General features: G+C 45.1%; 1 long non-coding RNA gene across 1 annotated transcript; it reads left to right on the top strand.

The window, feature by feature from the left end:
* The first annotated feature begins 17639 nt into the window (after positions 1–17639).
* On the top strand, positions 17640–19310 carry LOC123094467 (uncharacterized). Its single transcript, XR_006445842.1, has 4 exons — positions 17640–17771; positions 18487–18641; positions 18818–18919; positions 18987–19310. It is a non-coding gene; the product is annotated as an uncharacterized lncRNA (long non-coding RNA).
* The last annotated feature ends 826 nt before the right edge of the window (positions 19311–20136 follow it).

Genomic DNA, 20136 nt, shown 5'->3' with positions numbered 1-20136 from the left:
CTTTTTCTTTTGTTTTTCGGAGATTTTTGCCTGAGTTTTCTTTTTCCATGGCTTTGTGGTCTGGAAACTGAAGAAGATGTCCTCTTCTTTGCTTCCAGAGTGGCTTGTCATATCCAAATCCTTCCCTAGACCTTTCCAATTTCATCCTAGCCCAAATCCCAATATTCTTTTTATTGGGAATATTTCCTTTTCTATTAAAGGAATAACTCAAATTGCCTTAGGTTGTGAAGCAACCTATATTTCCCTCACTCCAAAAATTCCCAAATAATTCTCATAAAGTTTTTGGGTCATACCTTGATCAAATATGGCAAAACTTTTCATTCCATGTTCAAAAATTATTCCCCAACATTCCTTTTCCTATTCTGCCCTGAATGGCACTGTGTGAAGGAAGTGTCATTTATATTTTTCCTAGTGCCTCCCAACCTTTTTGGGCATGTTTATATGTCCAAATAATTGCCTCATGCACAAGTTCAACTTTATTTGCCTAGCCAATCTTCCTTAGTGATTTTTCAAAGTTTCTGTCAAATAGAAAGCCTTGTGAAGGAAGTACTAGCTAGGCGTAGCCAAATGAGTTGAACTTTTGCACACTCCTTAATGTGCTCATATTAATCCCCTCCACCCATTTGCAGCCCCATCCAATCATCTATATGAGCACAGGAGCAAATCTTTGATTCTGGCAATATTTTTAGGTTGTGAAGCAAGTGCATTTTATATTGCTTCGAAAATCCTGATAAATTACCAGATCATTCTTATGCCCATAAAACATCTCTCCACCCAATTTGGCATCATTTCGTTGAGCCAGTTGACCACCAATACTATTCCAAGTTTCTGTCCAGAGGAGGTGTTTGTGAAGAAAGTACCAGTTTGGCTTTGCCAAATGGTATGAGACTTTTTGAGCATCTTCATATGTTCAAATGATCAAGCTTTAACCAATATTAGCCCAAGTGTGGACACTCCATTTGAGTGCACCATCATGATCTAGTTTCTGGACCATTTTGGTCAGTTGTGAAGCAACTGCAGTTAATCTTGATCCTTTTCTCCTCAAACTTACCAGGATGAAAGTCCTTCTTTACCTCAACCTCGTAGACAACTCCATTGCTCCCAAAACCCTTCCTGTTGACCACTAGTGCTCACCCAAGTTTACTACAGTAAACTTCAGAGGGTGATTACTATTTAACCAGAGCCTGCTTAACCAAGTTACTACCGCAGTTGAAACCACCCTTCGAAGGACTTACCACTAGACAACATTGGCCAGCCATTTGGCTCCTCTTGATGCCAGTCTGCGCGGTGACCACCACTTTGGCATTCAATGGCCACGCCCAGAATGGTTTCTTGCTCGGGCCCCTCCTCCTCTCGTCGGCTTCGCTCTCGTGAGTTTGTCCAGCAAATAGCCCGCGTCGTCACTGTCCTCCTGGACCTCTCTCCCCCTCCGTCCGCTTCCTCATCGGTGCTCATCGCTGCGCACCCACAGGTGATCAGTGACGGCATGCATTAATGGCGCTTGGCTGCTTCCCTCCCCTCGATCTCTTCTACTTGTGAGCTCTGCGGCCCATCTGCATCTCCTTCGTCGCCTTCCCTGTGGCCCCCGTGCTCGCTGGCCGTCGCCAGCGCCTCGGCCGGACGTGCCCGGCAGCACCAGAGGCCGTGCCCCTCGCCTCGTCTATAAATGGCCTCCCCCCGAGCCGTTCGAGCACACCAGCAGCCTCCTGCACCTCCTAGCTACCTCCCAGCCTCTCATTTGAGCTCGAGGAGCTCTCCTGCCCTCCCATCGCCGCCATGGCCGTCGTCTCTGTCAAGCTCGATTCTGGCAAGCTGAGCTCCCTCCCTCCACCATGTTGGAAATATGCCCTAGAGGCAATAATAAAATGATTATTATTATATTTCCTTGTTCATGATAATTGTCTATTGTTCATGCTATAATTGTATTAACCGAAAACCGTGATACATGTGTGAATACATAGACCACAACATGTCCCTAGTGAGCCTCTAGTTGACTAGCTCGTAGATCAACAGATGGTCATGGTTTCTTGACTATGGACATTGGATGTCATTGATAACGAGAATACATCATTAGGAGAATGATGTGATGGACAAGACCCAATACTAAGCATAGCACAAGATCGTGTAGTCCGTTTGCTAAAGCTTTTCTAATGTCAAGTAGCATTTCCTGAGACCATGAGATTGTGTAACTCCCGGATACCGTAAGAGTGCTTTGGGTGTACCAAATGTCACAAAGTAACTGGGTGACTATAAAGGTGCACTGCAGGTATCTCCGAAAGTGTCTATTAGGTTGGCATGAATCGAGACTGGAATTTGTCACTCCGTATGACGGAGAGGTATCTCTTGGCCCACTCGGTAATGCATCATCATAATGAGCTCAATGTGACTAAGTGGTTAGTCACGGGATCATGCATTATGGAATGAGTAAAGTAACTTGCCGGTAACGCGGTTGAACGAGGTATTGGGATACCAATGATCGAATCTCGGGCAAGTAACATACCGATTGACAAAGAGAATTGTATACGGGATTACTTGAATCCTCGACATCATGGTTCATCCGATGAGATAATCGTGGAACATGTGGGAGCCAACATGGGTATCCAGATCCCACTGTTGGTTATTGGCTGGAGAGCTGTCTCGGTCATGTCTGTGTGATTGCCGAACCCGTAGGGTCTACACACTTAATGTTCGATGACGCTAGGGTTATTAGGAAGATTTGTATGTGATTACCGAATGTTTTTCGGAGTCCTGGATGAGATCTCGGACGTCATGAGGAGTTCCGGAATTGTCCGGAGGTGAAGATTTATATATGGGAAGTTGTCATACGGTCACCGGAAATATTCGGGGGCTTACCGGTATTGTACCGGGGCCACCAGAGGGGTTTCGGGGGTCCACCGGGAGGGGCCACCTGTCCCGGAGGGCCTCATGGGCTGTAGAGGGAAGAGAACCAGCCCCTTGGAGGGCTGGGCGCCACCCCCCCTCCTTGGTCCCATGCGCCTAGGGTTGGGGGGAACCCTAAGGGGGGTGCCTCCCCTTGCTTAGGGGGCAAGCCCCCTCCCCCCTTGGCCGCCGCCCCCCTCTAGATCCCATCTAGAGGGGCCGGACCCCCTTCCCCCTTCTCCTATAAATAGAGGGGCGAGGGGAGGGCTGTCGTAACACATCCAAGGCGCAGCCCCTCCCCAACACCTCTCCTCCTCCGCAAGAGCTTGGCGAAGCCCTGCTGGAGTACTGCCACTCCATCACCACCACGCCGTCGTGCTGCTGTTTGAGCCTTCTTCCTCAACCTCTCCCTCCTCCTTGCTGGATCAAGGCATGGGAGACATCACCGGGCTGCACGTGTGTTGAATGCGGAGGCGCCGTTGTTCGGCGCTAAGATCCGAATCCATCGCGGTCTGAATCGCTTCGAGTACGACTCCTTCATCCACGTTCTTGCAACGCTTCTGTCTCATGATCTTCAAGGGTATGAAGATCCACTCCCCTCTCTCTTGTTGCTAGTAAACTCCATAGATTGCTCTTGGTGATGCATAGAAAATTTTAATTTCTGCAACGATCCCCAACACTCCATTCCACCCCTAGAGGCCTCCCCTCAACCCACCAAGCCCCCCCCTCCCCTCAACTAGTCGCTAGAGTAGCTGGGGTCGTCGTCCCTAAGATTGATCGAGCCGTCGTCCGCCATGGTCCATGGTGCTCTCGCTCCCGCCCTCTTCGAGGCCCGTTTAGTGCGGGGATGGGCGCGCCTCCGTCTCCTGATCGTTTCGGTGGGTCGTGCGCCGCCAAAGGTGGCCGGAGTCGGTCGGACTCGTCGCTGGAGCGCTCGGCCCTGCCTCTGCCGCAGCTCACCGTCGGGAGAATGAGAGAGGAAGAAGAGAAGACAGGAGAGAGATAAGTGGATAAGGTGGGACCTGCGCGTCAGCCTCACAGGAGCCGGCCCCGCGTTGACCAGTCCATGCTGACGTGGACAAGTGGAGGCGTATTTCCTAGAATACACTTTCCGTTTTTCTGTTTTGGCCCAGTCTATAAATATCTTCTTTACAGATAGGTCCCTGGCAGAAAAACATTCACAACTTTTTATCCATAACTACAAATGAGGTGAATAGGAAGCCTACTTCTTTGTTTCATCGAGCCCGTTCTGTTGGTTATGCTTTCACTATGGTTTGACACTGTGAAAATGACCTTTTTACCCTTGCACATAAACAGCCCCCTCCGGGAGAGAACTATTTCTGGCAAATCTTTCCGCGTCTTCACCGCACTTCTCCCCAGTGCTTTCTTCATCCCCAGGGAAGCCACAATACCCACTTGCAAGATAGTCATGCAGTAGCCTTGGTTTTTGCTACGTCTTGAGATTGTGTTGGTTTTCCTTGAAGAGGAAAGGGTGATGCAGCACAGTAGCGTAAGTATTTCCCTCAGTTTTTGAGAACCAAGGTATCAATCCAGTAGGAGGCTCCTCACAAGTCCCACGAACCTACACAAACAAACAAAGAACTCGCAACCAATGCTATAAAGGCACTACAAAAAAATACACTTCCGTGATGATACATGTTTGTCACAATAGGTCGCGTTTTTGTCATGCATGTACATCCATGACGATTTTATGACAGAATCAAGATAGTCATACCTGTGCTATCGTAGAAGTGTTCCATGACATTACCAAAATTATCATCACGGAAATGTCCACTTCCATGATGATAAATCGCGCGTCACAGAAGTGCTTTCGTCAAGGGTGACCGACACGTGGCATCCACCGTAACGAAACGCCGTTAAGCTATCGGGTCAGGTTTTGGATCCGATAACCTGTTAACAGCCCCGACCAATGGGAAATTTCCACGTGTAAAATTCTTATTGGCCGGACGAAACACGTGTCAGCTCGTTAGTGGGTCAGATAGGCGCCTATGATATGTCGACACGTGCCACGGCCCACCACTGGCCCATTTAGCTTACAAAGCCGGCCCGTTTGGCTTGGTCAAAAGTTAACGGGCTGGCCCATGAAAATCCTGTTAACGGTCTCTTCGCAAATAGCCCATTTTATGGCCCGTTACCTCACGGCCCATTAGGCACTAAAGGAAATCGGCCCAACAACGTCATGTGGGCCGTCGAATATAACACCAGCCCATTTCACTTTTGGCCCATGTATGGCCCACGACGTCTTTCGGCCCTCTATGAGGCCTTCGTATCTTTCGGCCCTTTACAGGCCCACGGTGACTCTAGCACATAATGAACAGTAATTTTATTTTTACCCATTCACGGCCCGTGATTTACATGGGCCGTTTCCAGCCCGTGTTAGCTTGCGGCCTATTGACGGCCCATACGTTCTTGGGCTCCTTTTCGGCCCTCGATTACTTCCGGCCCGTTACTGGCCTGCTCCCCTAATGGGACAAATTGGGCCCATGGCCAGAGTCGGCCTGTTACTGGCATGTTTCACAAATGGGCCTAATTCGGCCCATGGCAAGAGTCGGCCGGTTACTGGCCTGTTACCCTAATGGGCAAAATTTGGCCTATGGCAAGAGTCGGCCCGTTTCTGGCCAGCCCGTCCTATATTCTGGCCCATTAACGACCCGCTATGCCTGTGACAGAATTAAGATTTTGTAGTCCTACGGCCTGTTAACGGCCCGTTACCGTGCTGGGCCGATACCAATTACGCCCGATTACGGCCCATGTAGACCCATTTATCCGACGGCCCGAGGCCCACCGATTACAGGCCCATTTATCGACGGCCCGAGGCCCACCGATTATAGGCCCATTTATCGACGGCCCGTAGGAGACCCATGGATCCTACGGCCCGTATATGGCCCATGGGTAGTTGAGTCCACTACCAAACCAGGGAAAAAGAAGACTAGGAAATAAATAAGGCCGAAACTAACGCTAGGCTATTAAGGCGTTTGCACAGATTACATCCACTCGGTGTCAAAGATCGTCACTAGTGCAAATATAGGGAACACCCTACACTATACAAAAATGGCTTGTTGTTTTCTTTAGCCGGTGGCTGCACGTTAAGAATAAATTTTGTATCGCACCAAAACAAATTACAACTATATAACAAAAGGAAGGTTGGCATAAAACTTAATAGTCTAGCAGATAAATGCACCACCAGAAGTTCAGAAGCTCGGTTCATTTGACCTGACTGTTACGTTTTCATGTTGTATTGTCCGATGGAGCACCATAACCCTCTCCTTCATTTCCCCTAGGCTCCTGAAGAACATAGCAAATGTCTGATAGTCTGGTTTCAAAACCATGCATATCTTGACGACATTGAGCAATGTCTCTCCTTGTTTAACAAAGGGCCTCTTTTAGGGAATGGACTTGTGTCTGGAGCGCAGATACAACATTGCTTTGAGCTTGCATATCTTGATCATGAGGCAGCTTGGACGATATTGCCTTAACAACCACCCCAGTATTACGCAGGAACGTGCTTTTGGCACTGTTAGTGGACAGGTACTGACCCACTGCAGCAAGAGCTGACATTGCGGTTATAGTTGCCTCGCCACCTTCAGAAGGTGGCGGTTCCACCATTTTTTCCATAGCTCGCTAAAAAGTTGAGGTTTTACATTAGTAGTTACCAGAACAGAAGATATTAAGGAGGCAGCAAAACCAAACAAAATACCTTTGGTCTATATACATAACTTATTCTGGTGAACCCATGTAAAATATTAGTTGTATTTTATTGCAAAGTACATAATAAAACCAGGTTCCAAACATATGACCATGTACCATCGCTAATGTATTGTCTATTTCTTCACATTGTATTGAGGGCTAAGGATAAAGAGACGAAGTTTATAATACGGTAAGCATAGTATGACATCATTCATATCACAAAACAACTGAGAACAGACAAACAGGCAATTGTAACGTTGTGTGGGCAAGTCCAGCACGGAACTAGATTACGGGTCAAGATCAAAGGAACATCACTCCTCCCTTTTAAACCTTGTAAGGTGCAATGATACGCTAAGACAATTGTGTATAAAATTGAAAAGAGTAATAGACATTGGCTGCAAACCATGCAGTTCAAGGCACAAGTCAGAGTAAGTAGTAGTTAAAAGGCATGAGGATTAAGGACTTACAACAGCGGCTTTGACTGGTGTAGTCATGCCCTTCTTCTTGCTGGTGTGACAGTCCTTGAAGATTTCCACAGCATTTGGTTCAGGTACTTTTTGGTCCTTGCGGGCTTTCCTCTGCATTTCGAACAAGTCAATATAGATCTGATAATATGGTACAGCGAAAAGAGTGAAACAACAGCTAATTACAAGAGCCTCGCAGTGTGCAATATAGCTACGAGATCCTGTCGTCTGTTGGAATTTCACTTTCATACGGTTGGCCTTGTTCTTTGAACAGTTCACCTACAAGAAGATAGATTTGTGTGGCACATGCGTCAATAGGACTTCAACATGTGATCTGATCACATATATATAATGTACCTGATACTTCGGATCAGACCAGTGTTTAACAAGGCCCCTCCAGTCTTCATCCGATATATTTTCCACTGGAGATGTTTGGGAAAGTTCACTGTTAGCCTTGCCTTCAAAGTGAGTTTTCCTCAAGTTATACCGATACTGTCGCAGAGCAGACTTGAAAACATGGGTGCAAGCTTGTCTGGTTGCATCATCTTGGCTATCCAACTTGAACCTCATCTATTGAAAATTATGGGAGTCTCATTATCAGCAACCTAGAAAGTATGGGACAGAGCAAGACGATATTACTAGTTTCCATACATAACCATACTTACAGATAAATGGTCGAGGAAGGTGTTGAACTGGGTTTCGTCTTTGTCATTCCTGTACTGAATCCATGTTGGGAGGATACGTACATGACACCTAACGGCAACCGCTGCCTCTGATACTAACTTGGCTGACTCTGTAGCATCACGTGGCCTTTTTAAACCTGCCTCAAAACGGATCTCCATTCTTCCTCCTCTAGATTTAGTTAACCTATCGAGCATTATCCCTGATGTTTGTTTCCTCTTGCGCCTAGGTGCTAGTCCAACAACAAACATAGGAAGTGTTAGTGTACATCAAACTGTGAGACTACATATAAAGAAGCATGCAACTGTAACTTGACTCCAGCAACTACCTTCTTGCTGTTGAAGCTCACAAGGTTCATCTGATATTGCCAACTCGTCTTGTGTCAAGAGTGCTTGGGAAGTAGTGTCAGGTGGCAAGGGAGCTTGGGAACATGCTGCTAGCTCAGTTGACGCACGAGTATGTCGTGCAGGTGGTAGTACTGTGGTAGGTGTTGCAAGAACTAGGGTTGTATCTGCTTGTTTGGTGGCAGCTATTTGTTTATGTTTGGCTTTTTTTGCAGGTCGTGTAGCATGGGATGCCGTGTTTGTAGAATTTTCCGCTGGACTTTGACCTTCTATTGCACCATCAGTACCAGCAGAATCTGCAGGATTCATCCGCTTCTCATTCCCTGCCATTCTGTGTTTCTTCCTCTTTCTCTGTGCCATGTTAAGTCAAGCCGACAAGAAAAACGAAATAACAATTTAGTTCTTCAGAACAAATTGATGCGTGATGCAGACGAACTGAACTTTGATGTTAGACAACCACATGATAGGAGGATGTAATATGTATGAAAAACAGGACGGAAGAGATAACCAGAACTATGATGTGTAAACTAAGAAGAAGACATTTCACCAAATTAGAAGCAATGCAATGGAAGGTAGACACCATATGAAAGATGCTACAAATATCGCTCTGCCAAGTTAACAGTGTCTCATCATAAATGGCGTTTAAACAAATGTGAAGCAGTACAAGAAATAAATCATATGCAAGATGCAAACAACATCACACTACCATGTTAGAGGTCTCTCGTCATTAGTGCCATTGCATATTCACAGCATTGCATATTCACAGCTTATGATGTGTAAACTAAGGAGAAGGCATTTCAACAAATTAGAAGCAATGAAAGCTAGACACCATATGAAAGATGCAACGAATATCACTCTACCAAGTTAAAACTGTCTCGTCATAAGTGCCATTTCAACAAATTAGTAGTACAAGCTAGAAAAGAATGTGAGATGTAACCTATATCACACTCCGAAGTCAAACGTGTCTTATGATAAGTGATTGTTGCAGGTTACACAACAGTAGTAATTTGATGTAAGAACATGGTGTGATAGACAGATATTGTATGTTCTAGAAACAGGAACACGTGTCTTATTCAAGTATAATGTGTAAAGTAAGCAGATGGAATTCAACAAAATTAGAAGCAATACAAGCTAGACATCACACATAACATGCAACCACATATAACAGTGCCAAGTTAGAGGGAGCACCGGTGATGCTGCACTAGGGGAGACGTGCTCATCATAAACACAGCTTTGTTGAGTGTCTATGCATGTGTTGTCTTGGAAATCATCTTGGGGGTGTGGAGGAGTAGAAACTGTAGAGGCCCTCCGTTCGGAAGGAGCACCTTTATCCGCTGCCTTGCTAACTTCCTTCCGCTTTATTGATTTTGAATTGTCAAGTAAAACCGACAAGAAAAAGCAATAAAATTCTCTCTTCAGAACTCATTCATGCATGATACTGACAATCACTACTTTGATGTAAGGCAAACACATGATACCAGGATGGAATATGTACAAAAAATAGGACGGCATGGCATGTTCACAACTGTTTGTGTAAACTAAGCAGAAACCATTCCAGCAAATAAGAAGCAATGCAAGCTAGACACCACATGAAAGATGCAACCAATATGACTCTGCCAAGTTAAAAGCGTCCCTTCATAAATGGAATTTCAACAAATTAGAAGCGGCGCATGCTATAAATCATATGGAAGATGCAACTAATATCGCACTGCATATACTAAAGGTGTCTCGTCATATTGATTGATGCGGGATACAAAAAAAACAATAGTTTTATGTAAGGACATGCTTAATAGACAGATGTACTATGTACTAAATACAGGAAGGCATGTCACATTAACAGGTATAATGTCACATTTACAGGAGTATAAGCTAAGCAAAATAGCACATGCAGTTTAACCAGATTGGAAGAATTACAATCTAGACACCATATGCAACATGCAACCACATATCACGCTGCCAAGTTAGAGCAAGCACCTGCGATGCTAGTGTAGGGGAAATGTTGTAATCAACTATAGAGCTAGGTTCACTATCTTCATCTAGCATTTATGTTTCTTGAGAATCATGTCGGGAGGCTGACGTTGCATTCTTTAAATGAGGAGTAGTCCCCTTGCCTACCTGCCTCGTCATAAGTGATTGATGAGGGATACACAAGAACATTAGTTTGATGTAAGAACATGGTTAATACACAGATGTAGTAGTATGTACCAAAAACAGAAAGGCATGTCATATTCAAAGGTATAATGTGTAAGCTAAGAAGATGCAATTTAACCAAATTGGGAGCAATACAAGCCAGACATCCGGCTGGAGTGGTGAACATGATCATCTAGGACCTGAGAGCCTGGTGGGAGGCGGACTGGTTCGCCACCATCGCGGCTTTTTAGTTGGCTTCCAGGTGATGCATGTCTTTGATGGGCTTGTCACTGGCTCGGCCAGTGCCCTGACTAGCTATTTGTCTTCTGGTGCTCACGGGATGGTGGTTCATGTAAAAATAATATTTCCTTATCTTAATAAAGACCAACTTCGGCCTTTCGAATACAAACTAGACACCATATGGAACATGCAACCACATATGACACCGCAAAGTTAAAGCAAGCACCTGGGATGGTGGTTCATTGCTAGCGAGGTCATCAACTCCAGAGCAACGTTTACTGTCTCCATCTGCTGACACTGCATCCTTTAAAGCGCTGTAAAGTGTCACGCCTAGCCGCGTAGAAAGCTGGCATGACTTGTCTCTTTTCTTTTTTGCTTCGCTTTCGGCAGACTCTGAAATACCCTTGCATAAAAACACAATAGTGAGAGTATGGATGAAGTGTGTGCAGAACTAGTGCACTGTAAAAGTAGCAGATAGCAGGTGGCCGAAAAATAAATGACAGGAGACATATGATAGCTCTACAACATTGCATGGCAAACAATATTAGATTCTACTCCGTATGATTTTGTAATATATGAGCACAGGAAATGCAGGTACTCCTCCAGGACACCACCACATGTGGTCATATCTAAGATAACAGTCGACTGAAAATAAATAGGTTAGTCGATTTTTTTTAATGAACCGTCCGATCTATAAGGAACGGGCAGATGGCCTTCGTCTACCTCCCGTCAGTCAATGTTGATGATCTTTCTCGAATAGCCAGCGACCACCGGCCCAGACCCGTGCCTCCGCCGCCCCGCCCTCCCATCGACCTCACACGACCGCCGTGCTTGGCAGCGCCCCCAAGCCATCCCTTTAATCCCGGCCGACCTCCAGATCAGGCGCCAGTAGCTCTAGGTCGCACACGCCCCTAAGATAAACACCAAGGCGCTGCTTCCCCGGCGTAATAGTCGTACTAGCGCCTGTTACGCCGGGGAATGCTTCCATTAATTGGGAATCAACTGGCCAGAAATTGAAATTCAGGGGGGCAACGGACCTCTAGCTAAGGTGAAATAGTATATGAGGAGAAACCTTGTGCATCGCGAGTTACTAGGAACATCTAGTATCAAGAAGAAGCGGTCAACTAGTGTCTTCTATGGGATGCATACCGTGCAACCAGAGACGTAAGATTTGCATGAATAAGGGAAGAGGAGTACCTTCTTCGGTTGTTGGTGTGGTCACCTCCACATGTCGCGCCGATCTTCTTCTTTTTACCGGGGAAACCGAAGTTCTGGAGGGTGCAGGCTTGGATGAACCCATGGCCAAATTGTTGACTGTGTTGCCGTGGCCGTATGTCGGCGGAGGGGAAGCAGATCTGAGGTGGCGAAGGACGGCGTAGCAGGAACAGCTCCGGTGCGGTGCAGGGTGGCGAAGTTGGAGCGGCAGCGGTGAGGCACAGGACGACGTGGTTGAACTGGCTCAGGTATGGACGGCTTGGCCTCGGCTTCAACTACTAGCCGTGAAGGGCGTTGCGGTTAAGGTTGCGGTGGACGATGACGTTGGGGTATCGGCTCCGGCGTGATGGAGGAGGGCGGCGGTTGATGGGTGGGATGGGATGGCGGACGGAGGACGCCGGGGTTTCGCGGCTGGTGGAGAGGTAGTTTTGGCACCCACGAAGTACGAATGGGGAATCGGACAGGTGGGGGGAACCATGTTTCGGTCTGGGACGCGCTTGTTTTTGGCTTTTTTGAATAGAAGATGGGACGCGCTTGTCTGAAATTTGGGGAAAGTACAAACTTTGCCCCCCTCTTCAAATTCGGACCTACTGCGGGTCGGGGGTAGGATGGTAATCCCAGGTGTCCCAAATAGTGCGGGAGCGATTTCGGCCGCGCGCATGTGTGCTTAGGCGGCCATTGTGTATGAATGTTTTTCGGAGGCGATTGCGTGGCGTCTAGATGAAGCTACAAACCTACCCGTGTTTAGACCTTTGGACGTCGGGCCGGTAGGTTTCACGGGTCGGAGTTATTAGAAAAGTAATTTCCTTGTACTACCAAACATTGGTCTCACGCGGTTTCGGGCGAGTAGAGGCTCTTTTGGCGCTTCGTTCAAAATTTTGAAACACAAGCATTCACCTTTAGAGTACTCTTGAACTATGAGGAATGACCTAAATAGACAACGTTATATTTGACCTTGTATGTTTGAAAACTTCATTAAAATATCTGCTTCCTTTTGAAATTTTGACACTTGAAAATCCTATAACTACGATTATTTTGGAATGGAGGAGCTAAATTTGAATCTATTTTGTACATGACTACATATGCTATTATGTACAAAATCAGAGCAAAGATTGGTGCCCCCATAATTTAGGTATGGTTTACAAATGCCATGATATCAAATTCAAATAATTGAATGGACTTCATGTTGAATTCGATTTTTTTAAACCACCTTAAGTTGAATTCAAATGTATGCTAGTTCATAGGTAGCTATTTATAAATGTCCATTGTGTAACTTTCGTATGTATAATGTGCTTTACACACACAACATGAACTATACTCACGTTATATTCGATTGCTAAAGCGATGCATTGTCTGGAGTTCAAAATACTAACTATGTGGATCAATTGTGTCGAATAATAACATAGACATGCTCAAATTCGATAGAATCTAGATGTCTGATGGATCAATGACCGCTCCTTACGCGAATTGCAAATATCATGATCCCATCCTAATATTTGGATACAATTTATATCTTTAATCAATGTGTAGAGCAGTCTTTTACGTGTAGTTTCACTCTCCATCGGTGGTCTCTCACACATGCTCACACACTCTCTCCCGAGGTGTCTTTCTCGCACACATGCTCTAGATATAACCCTCCCTCCCTCTCCTAACCATTTACAACTGTTTTCACTAACCTTTATCACAAGCACTCTTCCTCTCGCAAACATACACACGCACAATCCTCATCGACCCTTTCTATATACATGGACCTGCCTACGTGTCTCATGTACGCACATAATCTTTACGCCTGTCTCTCACGCATTATCTCACACCTCTCTTCCTAGTCGACGAGTATGATTCTAGCAGAGCATTCTGTAGGATGACCCTTAAAGTTAGGTTGGATAAATAGTAATATCATAGATAAAGGGGTTACCTTAGTCCGAGAACCTAGGGTTACAAATCCTAGCCGGCTTTGTCAGTGGACACAGAGTCCTTCACAATTCTACTATCTTTGTCTTGTACGACTAGTCATCCATGGGTCTTCCCAAATGTGTCATGGGCCGACCAATGTGGCATAGGACGGAACCGACCGAAGGGCCTCACCTCGACCCACCGGACATCACGCGGTGACACACCCTCTGCCCCCACGTCTCATTATCTTCTCACACCCACAGATACCAACACAAACACCACACACACAGAAAATTCCTCCTGGTACCTCTATTCCCTCCCCCCTTGCATATACACACTCAAGGGAATGGAATCTCTTGTCGTGACGTCATATTCGTCTCTCTCTCTCTCTCTAGACCACTCTCATTTCTCATGCTATCTCTCCCACGCCCCGCCCCCTCGTCGGCCCCTCTATCCATGCCTCTCTCGAATACGTAATACACACATACCTCTCTAGGCCCCGCCAAATGACTCAACTACACATTCCCACATGTTACATCACGTACCTCATTGATCTAAAAAGCCCTCTCTTCACGTTTATTTCGCATACAACATTCCTTTTGAATAAAGTGTGGCCAAAAAATTATTTTAGAGTTTCTACATATATACAACATTACAAAGTTATATGGAGGAGTACGAACGCTAATTTGCATTGCATGGTGCCCACAATGATATTTATTCCGCACTGTGAATTTGTATATTTTTATACTATATACAAAGTTAGTCATAATAAAGAGAAATGAAGAGCATCTCTCTCTCCATCGCATACCCCCCCCCCCCCGTACGCCCCTTTCACGTATGCACACAAAACTATCTCTAGGTCCTCTAAAAGTAAGCCCCCAGAAAATTCACGCGTGTTTCATCTTTCTCTCGCGATATATGCAATGATGATCATTATATTTGAAGCAAAAGCACGATACATACATTGGACTTCATAATCCACTCATTACGGTCACCGTTTACGTTTAGTGGTTATTATACAGTCACGAACTCACCGCACAACTTTGTATTTTCTCATGACATGACTAGTTGACCAATTAAACGCTCCACGTGGCACCTCTAGTGTTGCATCACATTATCTCACTACCATCGTGCCCACCTGTCGACTTGTATCTACTCTACATCTACACTATTATAAAATACATAAAATATAAAATACACTCTTATAAAAAATAGAGTTGGTGATGATGGTGTGCCTGCCATCCTGCAATATAGGTCGTCCGATTTATATCTGACGGATAGGAAAGAAACTATGGCAATTTTGCAAAAAGGTACCCACACACCTCTCCACATTTTCAAATAAGGCCTTCCCTCGTTCATCCTTTTCTCTCACAAGATAAACAAGTCATACAAATGCATCTTGATGTTACGTGCAACACACGGGCATCTTGCTAGTAAGAATGAAAACAAACAACAAAAAAATATTTTGACGGTGGTTCGAAGTCATGACCGCGGGCACAGCGGACAAAGTGGCCTTGTATTGGTATGCTGAGTCGTCTGTTTTAACACACATGAGCTGGTGTGGTGATTATACACACACGCACGCATGCACACGAACTCCATCCACACAACACTCACACAAACACATGCACCCACGCGCACACGCAACACTCACACGTACACATGCAGCCACGCACGCACACAACACTCACACGCACACGCACGCATGCATGCACACACCAATACACCACACGACCAACACACACTCTCACGCTCAAGTGCTCAACCTACACGTGCATGCGCACACATCAGGCCCTGACAAACACATACACAACCAGGTGATTCCCGCACACGGGTTGGATCCTTGTCACGCCTGCGTCAATTTGTGTTTATCTGACCTTTTCCCTAGGTGAACTGATAGGTGGGACCCACAAGGAACGTGGTCAATTTAACTAGTGAACATGGCGCCACGCAGACTATTTGGCCGATCAACAGAGTGCAATCCGATGCTGAACTGTGAGCAAGTGACCGGATAATCACCGCAAAACGTATATAGTGACCGTAATCAGCTTATTCTGAAGTTCGGTGACCGTATTACGCTTTTCTCTCTGTAGGCCCTCCAAAACTACATATCTACACGTTCTCGCATGTTACATCTAACAACTATGCAATACAACGCTACTACTACACTCTAACACAATAAATCATATGTGTTTTTAGTTTTACTAGATATCATATTGTTACTTATAATGATTCAATTTGCATACATTAAAATTGCCTTTGAAATGTATGGCCAGTATCATCTACCGCGCGGGAAAAATCCCGCCCTTTCCTGTTTAATCGGGTTTGTATCGATGGATCGTGCGAAACAACAAAACTATATCACTATACAGTACAAGTGACAGTTCACTGGGCCGTCGTGTTGTCTACTCCTCCGTCATAAGAGTGGAGCACTCGCTTTCATAAATCTTCTAGCCCTTTCGCCGACATGTGGGACATCAAGCTACCGGGTCCACGTGCCATACTGGAATACAGTGTAGAGCAGCCGGGGTGAAGCACCCCAGTCATGGCGCCGGCGTAGTAATGAGCAATGAGGCGTCAAATCACAAAGCTGCACCTTTCCCGCAGTTAAGTTGGAGGGACGAAGTAATAATGCTAAAAAAAGAAGTTGGAGGGACGAAGCAACCATCATTTCACTTGTTGCTGAATCTGCTTCTCCCTCATCTTCTTCAACTTAACCACGTGTTGCTTCTGCCGTTGTTCTGCCTCATGTGGGATGCAGATCAGCATGGTAAAGCACTGACACGTGGGAACACATGTTAGCAAACCGCCAGGACAACGTCCTCCGAAAATAAGAAACCTCCCCCGCCATCCGCGCGGCAAAATCATCTCCTTTTTACTAATCTTTGATTCTATAATTTTTAGATCAAATTAATAGAGATTTGTATAGATAGCACACAGGAGCAAAACCAAGTGGTACGGTTAAGGGCATCCACAATGTGTAGCCAAATGTGAAAATAGCTTTTGGCATCGTGGGAACCATTGTGGACGGTGTTGCCAAAGCCAAAAAGATGGAACCGAAGCTCCCTGATTGATTGATTGAAGGAATAGAAAAATGCAACGTCTCTCCTCTTTCTCCCATGCTTGGACGCATGTAGTATAGTATAGAGCACACAGTCTACTCCCTTGTCCCTTCTATCACAAATCACAAAGCAGTGAGGCGTCAAATCACAAAGCACAGACGAAGCAACCATCATTTCACTCTTCGCTGACCCCGCTTCTCCATCGTCTTCTTCAAGAAACCATCTCACCGCAGTAGTACTCCTAGTAGTCTCTACTCCTAATGTCTCAGTTGGTAGGTCGCGTTCCGGGTTTTATTTTCGTCCCACCTCACCCGGTCTTTTTTGGTAATTCTTTAGTACTTCCTTCCACCTCCCCCTCAGCCACAAAAAACCAAGAAAAACCCCGCGATCAAGTCCCGCACATGCCCAAACTTCCGTCGTTATTAACTAAAAGGATCGAAAATAAACCACGGAGCACAAACTGGCGAAAATTAACCAGCAAAAAAAACGGCAAACTGTGCGATCTCGATCTTGTCTGGTTTTCCTTTCGTATCTCACCCCGCACGTAAAACAAATCTCAATCTCGATCTATTTCATCTCAGCCTCCAGCCCCGAGAGGAGCCGCCGCCGAGAGGAGACGCCCCAGCCCCGAGAGGACCCACCTCCGCCGCCGCCGCCGAGAGGAGACGCCCCAGCCCCGATAGGATCCGCCGCTGCCACCGCCGGGGAACGAGGTCGCCGCCGCCTCCCTCGCCCGCGGCCATGATGACCGATATGGCGTTGGCGCCGCAGATCACCCTCTGGTCCATGGCCTCGACTAGGTACGAATCCCTCCTCCACTTCTTTTGGTTTGGTTATTTCCGCATCTTGATCTGATTCGGGCGTGTGTGCAGTTTGCTATGATCTGGCGACGGGGATGCAAGGAGAAGCTGCTGCGGTTTCAAGGGGCCGTGAGGATGCCCACCATGAAGGTGTGTCTGGGATGATGGAGGTTATATCCGCCAGGTCCCCGTTGCCGTCGACTGGCGGAGACCACCGTCTCCTCTTCCATGGCGTCGTCGGGGCCTTCCCCTGCCAAGCGTAGCGGCTCCTTGGCTGGATCACCGTCGCACACCTCACCGGCGTGGTCGGCAAGATCTGCATCTCGATCCTCGCCACTCTCCATCCTCTTGCAGGTAATAGGCTTTCCGCCCCCTCTTTTATCTCCAGCGTTCTCGTGTGCACGGATTGTGAGCGTGAAGGAATATTTCTCTTCTATTTCATGGTGCTGCTGTACTCCTTCTGCTTTCACACTGCACATATATAGATTCTTCAAAGGAATTGGATGCTGATAATATCAACTAAGTTCCCTGAATGTGATATATATTCTTCCCTCGCTTTGAATTGATTGCCCCAAACAATATATCTCTGGTTGACAGTCATGGCCTATTATTATTGTTGTTAATTTACAACACTCTGCGCTGTATTGTCCAATCATGGTCCAAACTTCAACTTGGTTGTGGATTCATTGTATGTACCATATGCTGTTCATAGCTACAAAATTGCAATCTCGCGAAAATGTTCTTGAATACAGTAAATTTTTTGTCACATAACCCATATGCTAATGATAAAGTTTGTTGTATGAGCTTGTGGCATACTGATCCGACAGGTGGCAGGTATGCATTCAGATGTTGCAGCTCTAAGGAAGGGTAGTATATGGCACATGGCTTCGTGGGTTGTTCAACAAGAAGTGTTTTGGGCATATTCGAAAGGCAATCTTGTGAAAGTTATACATCGATTTTCTTATTCCGTCATCAGCTTCTATTGATATGAGCGATACAAAAAGTTCAGCACTGAATTTTAGTATGTTAACTTGCAAGATTTCTCACGACTATGTTTTTTTTGTTATAGGTTTATAAATTTCGAAATATAGTTGCAGCTTCACGGAATGGACGGCCCAAATTATGTTAGTGTCTATATGTTTACTTGGTGGTGGTCTAGCGTGAGTGACACCTGCATCTGTAACTTACCCATTGGATGTTCTTCGAAATCACCTGACAACACAGGTGATGCTTTTCTTCCTTTCGTGATTTGTGAATAACACTAAGCCAACCAATCAATCAATATAACTTCCAGTTAGAACTTAGAGCATCTTTACCTAACGCTTTCATCCAATGTAGCTTTACAGACCAAAGGAACATGTTTTAGTAAGCTAAACTTTCATGTCTATAAAATTCTGCAGAAAACCACTAGGTATTACAAGGGCATCTTTCACACGTTGTCTACAATTTGTAGAGAAGAGAATAGTAGAGGATTGTATAAAGGCCTTTGGTCCACCTTATTGGTAAGCCGTATGTTTCTGCTGAGAATTGTTTTTTAGTTGACTTCCCAGTAACTTTTATGTGTTACAGGGAGTTGGACCTGATATATCAATCAACGTTTATGTATATGAATCCTTGAGGTCTCATTGGAAAATGGAAAGTTGAATGTCAAACTGTGCGACCAATGATTTGATATGGTACCTCCCTCTTCTCTCTTCTATGAACCCTATAACACACGTCTCAAATCTTAATTTCTTTTATCCTATTGCAGGTTAATTCCAGTTGGGTGTGTTAACCTACAGTAATCAATCAAGTCAACAAATATAACAATGATACTTTGTCTTCTGATTTTTGGTGATGATTTTTTTTGTGACTGAACTAACAGGAGTTGAAGCATGTGTTCTTATTTTTTTATATGACTAGATGCATGTGAACTGAAGCTCCATAATTTTCTTTTCAAGTCGACATTGGTGGCAACCAATACAATTAGCGTTATTTACAACCAATGAAGTCTTATAATTTTCTTTCTTAGAAATATACAGTGACGCTGACTATCATTTAGTAGCTCTACAGGCACTAGCCAAAAACAATAATGTTTATTTATTTAACCACCAAATAGAACAATAGGTTATTCTGCATTGTGGGTACACAAATCACAACACTATATTTCAGCTGTAGAAATCTGTGTGGATGCCTGCTGATATTTTAAGCCTACATATTGCCGATTTGGTTTGAGTAATGCTTGAAGCATAATTTACTTCCTAATGTGCAAATAGCAGTATCATTTTTTGTCAAGAAACTGAGAAGACGGAAGAGAGTTGGTGTTGTCAGTGTGGTGAGCCTATGCGGCAACCACAAGGCTGAAGTCTGCTTTGATCGTTATTCAAGATTTGAGCCTTGGCTCCGGTTTTGATAGCTCTATATCAGTAAGTTTAGTCCAGTAACTATTTTAAGTATCTTTACTGTGCATAGTTGCATACATTTTATTCATGGATTAGTCTTGGTAATATTAACATTTGAAAAGCAATTTTTGTGTGACCATTTTTTCATCTTAGTATCTCCATCTACCAGCAAAAGTCAACGTGCACAAACCTGTATTTAACATGCAACATGAGATAGTGTGCATCGAAACTATGCTTATGTTTGTGACATTCATGTGGCATCTCATGCAGATAGATTTTATTATCCATTTCTGTAGCATGCAATGTTTATTTTCTTCTTTTGGTCCATAATCCCTCCT

The sequence above is a fragment of the Triticum aestivum genome, chromosome 4B (genome assembly GCF_018294505.1).
Source record: "Triticum aestivum cultivar Chinese Spring chromosome 4B, IWGSC CS RefSeq v2.1, whole genome shotgun sequence".
Taxonomy (NCBI): domain Eukaryota; kingdom Viridiplantae; phylum Streptophyta; class Magnoliopsida; order Poales; family Poaceae; genus Triticum; species Triticum aestivum.
Note: the sequence above shows the minus strand (reverse complement) of the source record. Positions and strands in the feature narration are given on the sequence as shown.